The sequence below is a fragment of the Pleurodeles waltl genome, chromosome 3_1 (genome assembly GCF_031143425.1).
Source record: "Pleurodeles waltl isolate 20211129_DDA chromosome 3_1, aPleWal1.hap1.20221129, whole genome shotgun sequence".
Taxonomy (NCBI): Eukaryota; Metazoa; Chordata; class Amphibia; order Caudata; family Salamandridae; genus Pleurodeles; species Pleurodeles waltl.
This window is the reverse complement of record NC_090440.1, coordinates 361,296,156-361,305,486: the sequence shown is the minus strand read 5'-3', so window position 1 is coordinate 361,305,486 and position 9,331 is coordinate 361,296,156. Positions and strand designations below refer to the sequence as shown.

At 40.1% G+C, this 9,331-nt stretch overlaps 1 long non-coding RNA gene across 3 annotated transcripts; it reads left to right on the top strand.

Moving 5' to 3' along the window:
- Positions 1–7,576, top strand: LOC138284093 (uncharacterized). 3 transcript variants are annotated; one of them, XR_011201343.1, is made up of 3 exons: positions 1–151; positions 2,887–5,936; positions 7,319–7,576. It is a non-coding gene; the product is annotated as an uncharacterized lncRNA (long non-coding RNA). The 3 variants fall into 3 exon arrangements; XR_011201344.1 differs by lacking the exon at positions 1–151 and having other exon boundaries at positions 274–3,039; positions 3,549–5,936; XR_011201342.1 differs by lacking the exon at positions 1–151 and having other exon boundaries at positions 274–5,936.
- The last annotated feature ends 1,755 nt before the right edge of the window (positions 7,577–9,331 follow it).

Genomic DNA, 9,331 nt, shown 5'->3' with positions numbered 1-9,331 from the left:
CTCTTGTGGGAACAATGCAACATGAAGGTATTTTCATTGAGGTCTCATAGTGCCATGGCGATTCCTTGCTCTCTTATTTTTGCCACCTTCAGGAGTTTCACGGTGTATGGGAAGATTTACTCAGGAGGCAGACATCGGTTTCGGGCAGCAGGTAACAGGGGCATTTTTTTCTTCGTTATGGAGATTGTTATCACCGTTTAAAAGGCATCTGGCAAATAAAATCATTATATTTCTGTCCCATAGCTAACTGGGGTCTGAAATGTACCATTTGGAGTGAATCCACTTTATGTGATTTCTGTGGCATAGGAGTTTTGATCTGCAGAGTATTAGTTTGCAAATCTTATTTTTAACTAACGAAAAATATGAAATATTTATAAATAATTGTATTTTTCCGCTCCAGTATGTTTCTTTCCTTATGTTGCACAACTTGCTACCACAATGTTTATCCAAACAATAGCAATTAAGAGGTTTGTCACATTTCGCAGAAAAAAATACCGGCCGTCTCTTCATGTTTTAAACAGTTGCTGTCATTCTTAAGTAGAACTTTATATGCCTGTATTCATTTTTAACACAGCCTTTCTACTTTTGTTTTCTTTAACTGTCGATTTGGGGTCATTAAGGATGTTGCAGAATACATCTAATATTGTTTTCTTCTTACGTGATAATGTGTAATTATAAGGGAAAAATACTGTAATTAGGGAATTTTTCTAACTTTTATACCACCAGGAAGATTTTAATACTGGGCGTGCGGTACAAAACTGGTCAGGTGGCAACTATAGCAATAATAGCAACACCTACCAAGAGACATTCCTCTACCAAAATTGTAGCTAGCTATTATTTTCAGAAATGTATCCTTTCACTTTCTTTAAGTTTTTTACTGCACCGACCACCACAAGCATTGTCACATAAATGACTACCAATATTGTGTGAATAAAAGTCTGTGGTATGCGTTCTGGGATCAAAACCCTTAACTGCATTTTGCATGAGGTTATTTGCACCAGGCCCATTAAACCACTGAGTTCTGACCACACCCTTTCTAATAGTATATGAAATTAAACATGTACAATGAGCGATAACTCAGTGGGTTAAGCACCACAACTTTAGGGGCAGTCTGAAACCTTGTGGGGTGAACTCAGCCTTTTATCTATCCAATATTATTTCACACCACTACTCTACCACTCTCTATGCCACTCCACTCTGCTCTTCACCATTCCGCTCTACACCTCTCAATGCTACTCTACTCCACCCCTCTCCACTTTACTCTACGCCACCCCACTCAATGCCACTCTACAGCACTCCGTGGCACTCTATTCTACGCCACTCAACTCTTCTCAATGCCACTCTGCGTCACTCCACACAATGTCCTTCTATGCCACCCTGCGCTACTCTACACCTTTTTACGCCATGCCACTCGACTCTGCCTCTCTACTCTACGCCACTTCACACATTGACATTCTACACCATTCTGTGGCCCTATACTCTGTGCCACTCTACTTCACTTTATGCCACTTTACTCAATGCCACTCTACTTTACATCACTACACTCTACTCTTCTCTACTGTGTGTCACTCTACTCCACCCCACTCTACACAACTCCACACAATGCTATTCTATAGCACTGTATGCCACTCTATTCTACCCTATGCCACTCCTCTCTATGCCACTCTGTCCCACTCCACTCTGCTGTAATCTATGCCACTCCACTCTATGCTACTCCAATCCAATCCACTCCACCCCATTCTATACTACTCGACTACATGTCACTATGCCACACCGCACAGAGGCACTCTATGCCACTCCACTATATGGCATTCTGTGGCACGCTACACCCCTCCGCTCTATGCCACTCCTCTCTACTCTTTGCCACTCTACTCTATACAACTCCACTGTATGGCACTCTACACCACATCACTCTACTATGTGCCACTCCACACCACTCAATGGTGCTCTACACCACTCCACACAATGTCACTCTATGGCATTCTACACCACTCTACTTCACTCCCCTCGCCGCCACGCTACTCCATGCCACTCCACTCAGTGCCACTCTACTCTCCGCCACTTTACAGTACTCTACCCTATGTCACTCCACGTTACCTCACTCCACTTTGCTCTACATAACTCCACTAAGTTTTAGCCATGCTGCTGTACAACATGTCTAAAGGACATTGGCAAAGACAATAGATCTCACATAAACATTGGCAAAGTCAACAGGTTGTGTCTGTTTTATTGTGCCTGCATACCGATTTAGGGGCATATTTATACTTGTTTTGTGTACACCTGTAATGCACCTTGCAGTGCTTCTTTAACTTTAAGAGCACTGTCTGAATCTTGTTTTTGCATGGAAGTGGTTTCCAGCTGAGGATTCCCTGAAGTCTCTTCTTGTGTTGGTTTGGCCACCTCAATAATATCGCTATCAGTAGCAAATACTATCTTTATGCCCCCTGACAGCAGTGCCAGTTTCTCAGGCTGCCCATACTTACTTTCTTTACAGGGGGAATTATAAAAACATAGCTAGAAAGAGATTCAAATCTAGTTGGAGTATTTTGATTCCTTGAGTGATGTTTGTTAATCAGTGCTGCACTTGAGTAGAAAGACTCCAAAACATTCACACATACAACAGACATACAAACATACAACACATGAAAGAAATACAACAAGCACAGCACCCTCGTATAGCAAACCCACTGAAATCACACACATAAAATACACATTCAGCACTCGCAGCACACATAACACACATGCAAAACACAATGCACACACAACACACACAAACATACAACACACACGCAAGCAATACAAACATACACACAAGAACCAACACGTACTGTGTGATACAACTAACAAAAAACACACATGATTGTGTTTATCACTGGGGCCACACAGGATCCAGAGGCCATGCTGAAAACCCTGACACCAGCAGTGAGGGAAAATCTGCTGGCCTCATCCCCCAAGATAATGCCTCGATAAATCATTCTGTGCTACAAGAGTTCAGCGCAATTCTGAGACGTATCTCCTCTGCAAGGAGCAGCGCCGGGGGTGAGTGACGGCTGCGCATGCGCAAGCTTCTCTGCTTTGGAAAGCTTCAGCAAAGAGGGCTTCTGAACTAATGCTAACTTTAAGACTAATGGCTGCGCGGGGCAAAACCAATGAGTGGGTTTAGCCAGTGTATTGAAAGCAGGAACGAGGGCTGTGGCAAAAGAAAGAGCTGCTCTTCTGCAGACGTTCTGCAGTAACATTTAGAGGCCTTTGTAAAGCAGTATTCACTGGCTTCCATACAGTAATAGCCCCATCCCTTCATGTGGGTTCCTTGGGTATTATTCACAGGCTTTCCTACTGTACTAATCAGATGTCTTGCTAGTTATCACATGTTGCTTGTCTCCACAGATAAAATAGAAATGTAATGGTGTACGCAGACAAAGCACTCCTTTGACATGCATGACATTAAATACATTGATCTGACATCAGTTATCTCTATCTCAAGCTGACGAGAAATAGGATTGGACAGTCAAACTAAAGCATAACAAACCGTCATTTCTGTTTTTCAGCTAACAGACAAATCTATCAACTACAAAGTGATGCTTTGCTGACTAAACAAATCGCAAATATGTGCACTCTCTCATCCGAAATCTCTCTAGCTGCAACACTGGAATATTACATTACATCATATTAACGTTTTTGTTTTACCATTGACAGTGCTCACGCTACCTTTATTTGAAGGTATTCTTAATTTTAAACTCATTTTAGACAAAACATCTGTGCAAAATAATCAAATGCAAACAGGAGGTTAGGCACGCATATGAATGACAAAGGCAGAGTCGGACTGACCTATAGGGCTACCAGGCAACCTTAGGGTTTGGCCTGACAGCAGTGGTCAATCTGTAAATAAAAACGTGCTGTGCCCAAAGTTCTCCTCTGAAACACGTGGCTACTGTAAGTAGATGTGCGAGCACAAAATACTGAGGCCGGGTAATCCTAAAGCAATCTCAGATCTCTTTAATACATTTAAAGCCACTCCCCGCCCCTTTAACTCAAGCTTGCAACTTTCTGCTTTCTGCCATTGTAACACTGTTCAATATTTCCCTTCCTCAGTCTATCCCTAGTGTCTTTTTCTCGCATTAAATGCCTGATGCAAAAAACATAAGTGCTGGCCCTCAAAAAAAAGTACCAGTACCAATCCCCAACCCTGACAACCACCCGCTCAGATTAAGTACTGCCTGATAGGTCAGTGTGTGGCCCATTTTGTATTACAATTTATTGGTTCGTTTACGGCCTAGTGGGCCAGTGTTTACTGTGGATTTCCCTAATGTTACATTGCCTCTTGCAAGCAGAAATGCATGTAGTGTAACATACCTTACAAAACATATATTCTATTCAAAGTGTCTTTTACAAGTTAAAACTGCTGTTTTTGCAAACATGGGCCTCTTTATTTAGATATTTGATTCACTAATTATGGACACTTTTACTTTGGTGCCCGGGCCTATTTTCTGCCCCAGTCCGATCCCTGAAAGGAACTTTTTTAGGTTGAGCAGAGCAGCTCGCAAGCGCTGCTTTTTCCAACGTGTTGGTATCTATGTGGGCTTTTAACCACGCCCACAGAATGCCCATCACTATCACTCGTTTGTGGGCTTGCCTTTCAAAAATCCTTTCTTATCATTGGTAAATGCTTTATGTTTGTCCCTCCTTGTGGCAGTTTTGTTACCGCCTTGGACACTGACCCTGTTACACAGATAATTGCACGATTGCGGTATGTTTGACAGCGAGCTAACTTCTTTTTCCTTTTGTGTCTCTCCTTCGCATTCGCACTCATGGCAGCCATGGCGCTTTGAATCAGCTCGCTTATGTCAACTGTTTTACTTTTCATTTTCAATTCATGTGGCAAGAAAAGTCTAGTTAGGAATTAACTATGCTAATAGCTCTAACTGGAGGAAACGCGAGACCCATTGCATTGAAAATGCTTGTTTTGTTTGCATTTAACTACTTGTAATATGCTGAACAGGGCTACACATGTAGAATGGAAAGCAGAATCTTGGACTTGATGCACTACTCTGACCCGGAGCTGGTAAGGAGAGTTAGCACAAACAGAGACTAGGTGGGGCATTTGGCAGCATGAGTGGGATAGCACATGGGGGTTGATTGTACAGGAATACTGCGCGCTAAGACACAGCCGACTCCAGTAATCCATAAAGCACTAGAGGAGCATCAAGGCAGGAAAGAAGAAGATTGGAGTCTGCGGCCAGACCTGCAGTAAACTGGATTGGTCCTGAGAGCATGAGAAACATGAAGTAATACAAGAAAAAATAAGACCTTTACAGGGTGAAAATGACTACTTAAAAGGTACGTGAAACTGATAATTTAAAACCAGGTCACATAACCCCCTGCGCCTAATTCTCTGACACTTTCTTTTCCACCTCTCACCCGCATAGCTCAAAAGTATGTTTGCGTGTACCAAATGTAATGACTTTAAAAACTTTACTGCATAGTAGCACAGTTATGAGACACACATGAACATTATTTGGTCGTTCAACATTTGTAGAGAGCACTGTTTTTGACATATTCAAGGACACTAAGAAATGCAGCATTATCTAAATTATGCAGTGTTTTTTTTTTTTTATAGTACATAAGGTGACTTGCTTTATTTTCCACTCTCTTACCATATTTGTTCCCTTAGACTCAGATAGTATTCCTGTAGTACTGATAGTTTATGTTTGAGAAACACACTCCGTATAGATTTCAAAACACCATCCACAACCTCTGCTTTTATTTTTTTTTACAGAATGTATATATACTGACATGTATGATAATGCTATATTATATGCAGGCTGATCTGCAGCACCGACTGAAGAAATCTAATGGGCCCTCCTGAGTACCAAATGCCCTACTCCTGAAAAGAGCATTGCACAAGGATCAACTAGTAACAACCATTCAAGTCAAAGGTATTTACTGTTTGCGTAAAAATGGTAATGATATCTTTGTTGTGAGTCTTAAAACCTTTTGACATATGTTGTCCTCCTAGCAAATCACATTGGAAAAGCATTCCATCATTGCTGTTTTGTATTCTCTCCCTCTCCATTCTTCCAACCACTCATTTCCAAAGGAGCAAGTCTTTTCTGGTCTCATGAAAAAGACTCAAAACCATAGAATCTTAGTGTAAACTACACTGATGGCACACTGTGTAATAGTGCAGTATGAAGGCTTGTATTTGCCGTACCATACTGGTAGCCAGAGAGGTTTCTTAACTTTGTTCTAGAAAGGGGCGATGCAAGCAAAGTTTGATATCAAAGCTCCTTCAGTGCCCATCTTGAAGAAGCCGTATCTTGAGGCAATGACTGTTTATCCTCTGTTTGCATAGGTGACATCTGTTGACTGCAGTTACTGGTAGTGGGAAAACATTCTTTTGGGTTTCACTTTTCTACATTTCTACTTTAGCCTGTCTCTCTTCTTTCCTGCTATGATCTCTACATTTCAAAATCCAGACAGACAGTGTCTAAAGATGTTACCATGTAAAACTATAACAAAAAGAACAGATGATGGACGGAATGCTGAACAAATCAAACATTCACCCCCAGTCACAGATCTGGGTTTAATCCATCGTTTTTTTTGTGCTTTTTTTTTTGCTCACCACACCAGCCCAGTTTGGACCCAGCCATATGCAAATCAGTCTTGACCCTGCTGCCCATGGGAACAGTCCAGCCCAAACTACCAGGCCAGGTCCTCCCCGGACCAGAAACAAGCATCCTGGGACCAATTTCGGGGTATCACCCCTCATAAGCCAGGCTAGCTTGAATCCTGTGGCACAGTGAGCACGGGACCCACATCTGGGCATACCCTTCCCACTTCGGGTGACAAAAGCAAAAAGAACAGATGCTAGACGGAATGCTGAACAAATCAAACATTCACCCCTAGTCACAGATCTGGGTTTAATCCATTGTTTTTGTAAAAAATATGGCATACCCTGGGGCAGAGCTGAGATCCTCCTCACTTGAAAAACAAAACAAAAAGGAAAACAGTATGTTTCCAGATGAGCCTTTTGTAGCAACATCCGCATTCTGCCCCATCACTTGTCAAGATCAGAGATTGATATTTTCTTTTGTTACCTACAATCCTATAAATGACTTAATTGTGCATGTGCTCTTTTTTGCACCTATGACAGTAGCAATCCCTAAGCGATGTGCATATACTGTTAACTTTGGAACTCTTATGTCCATAACATCTTATCATGCTCACTGTAAATACATTTGCTGCTTCGTGAAGGCAGGTTAGCCTGATAGAAGCAAGGTATTAATCTATTCTTATTGTTTTCTTTTTTCTTTTTTAGAGTTTACGACACCTGTGTACAAGGTCCAACAGCTTGCAATCTCCAAACAATAAATCTATGAAGAAAAAGCTTGCAATAAAAATGCTGTCAAAGGAGAAATAAAGAAAATTCTGAATCTGAAAACTTAGAACAATTCTGCTCGTTTCCACTGACTATTTTTATTTTTGCATATCTTTAATATTGTCTTATATAGTATCCTGAATTCCTATGGGATGAAGCATGCGTTTTAACTTAATAAAATGAAATGGCAATATGTAATTCAAGTCTATTTTGTTTCAATAAGCAAGTCACTATGTTAAAAAAAACATTGTATAATAAACTGTACCTCAGAGGAAAGCCCCTATTAGTATGGGTGAACGTCACAAGATGCAGTACTGCTTTTGAATACTAACTATATAACCTTTTTGCTGGCACCTACTTTTCGCACAGTTTCATATCACTGGCAAACTTTTACTGTGATGATGCGCAAAATTATTTGTAGGGCTCACAGTTTTATGTTTTTTATTTTTTTAACAGTTCTGTCTGTATTTGTCCACATTTATTTTTTGGCCATTCATTTGGTATTTATCCAGATTTATTTAGTTTTTTGAGAATTTATGGATTTGGAAAACTGTAGATTTCCGTATTTATCTGACTGATACACATGCACTCAAACTTTGATGCCTGTCCCATTGTAGCAAATTAAGAGACCACATATAACAAAACACTACACCCACAGATAAGTATTAGCATTATATACAAATATATGTTAACATATACCTGTATGTAAGGAACCTTCATCCTGTTTTTCAACTCCCCATGCTATCTATCTGTTCAGAGGTTTGCCTGGAATTCATAATGGACAGCATGAAGAGTCTCTCTTGAAGGGACAATTTTCTGTACTTTTCTGTGTTTAAAAATAACTACAGATCGTCAACAGATTGTTTTCTGTCTGTATTTATCTGTAAAAATCTGTAAAAAACTAAAACAGGGAGCCTTAATTATATGCCAAAGAAAGCTCATAGGTTTGTCTGATTACTGGTTATTTTTTAAATAGCTGTATTGTACAAAGAAGGAACATTTGTTACACTCAAACGCAATTGCAGTTTTTAAAAGGAGGTGGTGCTTCTCTAAGTTATTACTTACAAATTTGTTTTTCTAAGTTCTTCCTGATGGACCATAGATGGGCAAAGTGTCAATCAGAGAATGTATGCCAGTCACAGAACCCTTATGGTGATCCAACCCTAACTTAATATTTAATCATTTAAGAAAAATCTGCAATCATCTAAACCATCATTGGGAATCATAACATAGTTGCCATAAAACCATTTAAAAGTATTCCATAATATTTTGCAAGATGAAAAAAATAATCATGGAGTTATCCATGCGCATTTTAAAGTTCTCATAAAATCATCATAGAGTAGTTCACACTCATTCTTAAGTTATCGTAATATAATCCTCAAGTAATACACAGCTATCCTGAAGTTGTCCTGAAATCATCCTGGTGTAATTAAGACTCATCCTGAAGTTGTCCAGGAATCATCCTGATGTAATTAAGATTCATCCTGAAGTTGTCCTGGAATCATCCAGAAGTAATTCACACTCATCCTGAAGTTGTCCTGGAATCATCCAGGAGTAATTCACACTCATCCTGAAGTTGTCACTGAGTATTCCTGGAGTAGTAGGAGATCATCACATACTTTAAAATGAAGTAATCAGAAACCCATCCTGGGGTAGTTTTACTGATGACTCTAGAGTCATCTCATTTAAATATTTCGCCCTATACACATACTTCAGGATGGTTTTGGATGACTTCCCCAGATCATTACAGGAATAGCCCAGCTGAAGTCATCAGATGACTTCAGAATGACTCCAGGAAGATCTTCCTCTTTGACTTGGGTATCGACCCTTATGCTAAGGCTTTGTTTTTGCTTCTTGGTGCCTTTTTCGAAATATAGAGCAAACTCGACCTAAAGGTTTTGGAGTGCTTTACATGAGCACCAGTTAATTTACACATGGTTACATTCATTGTTT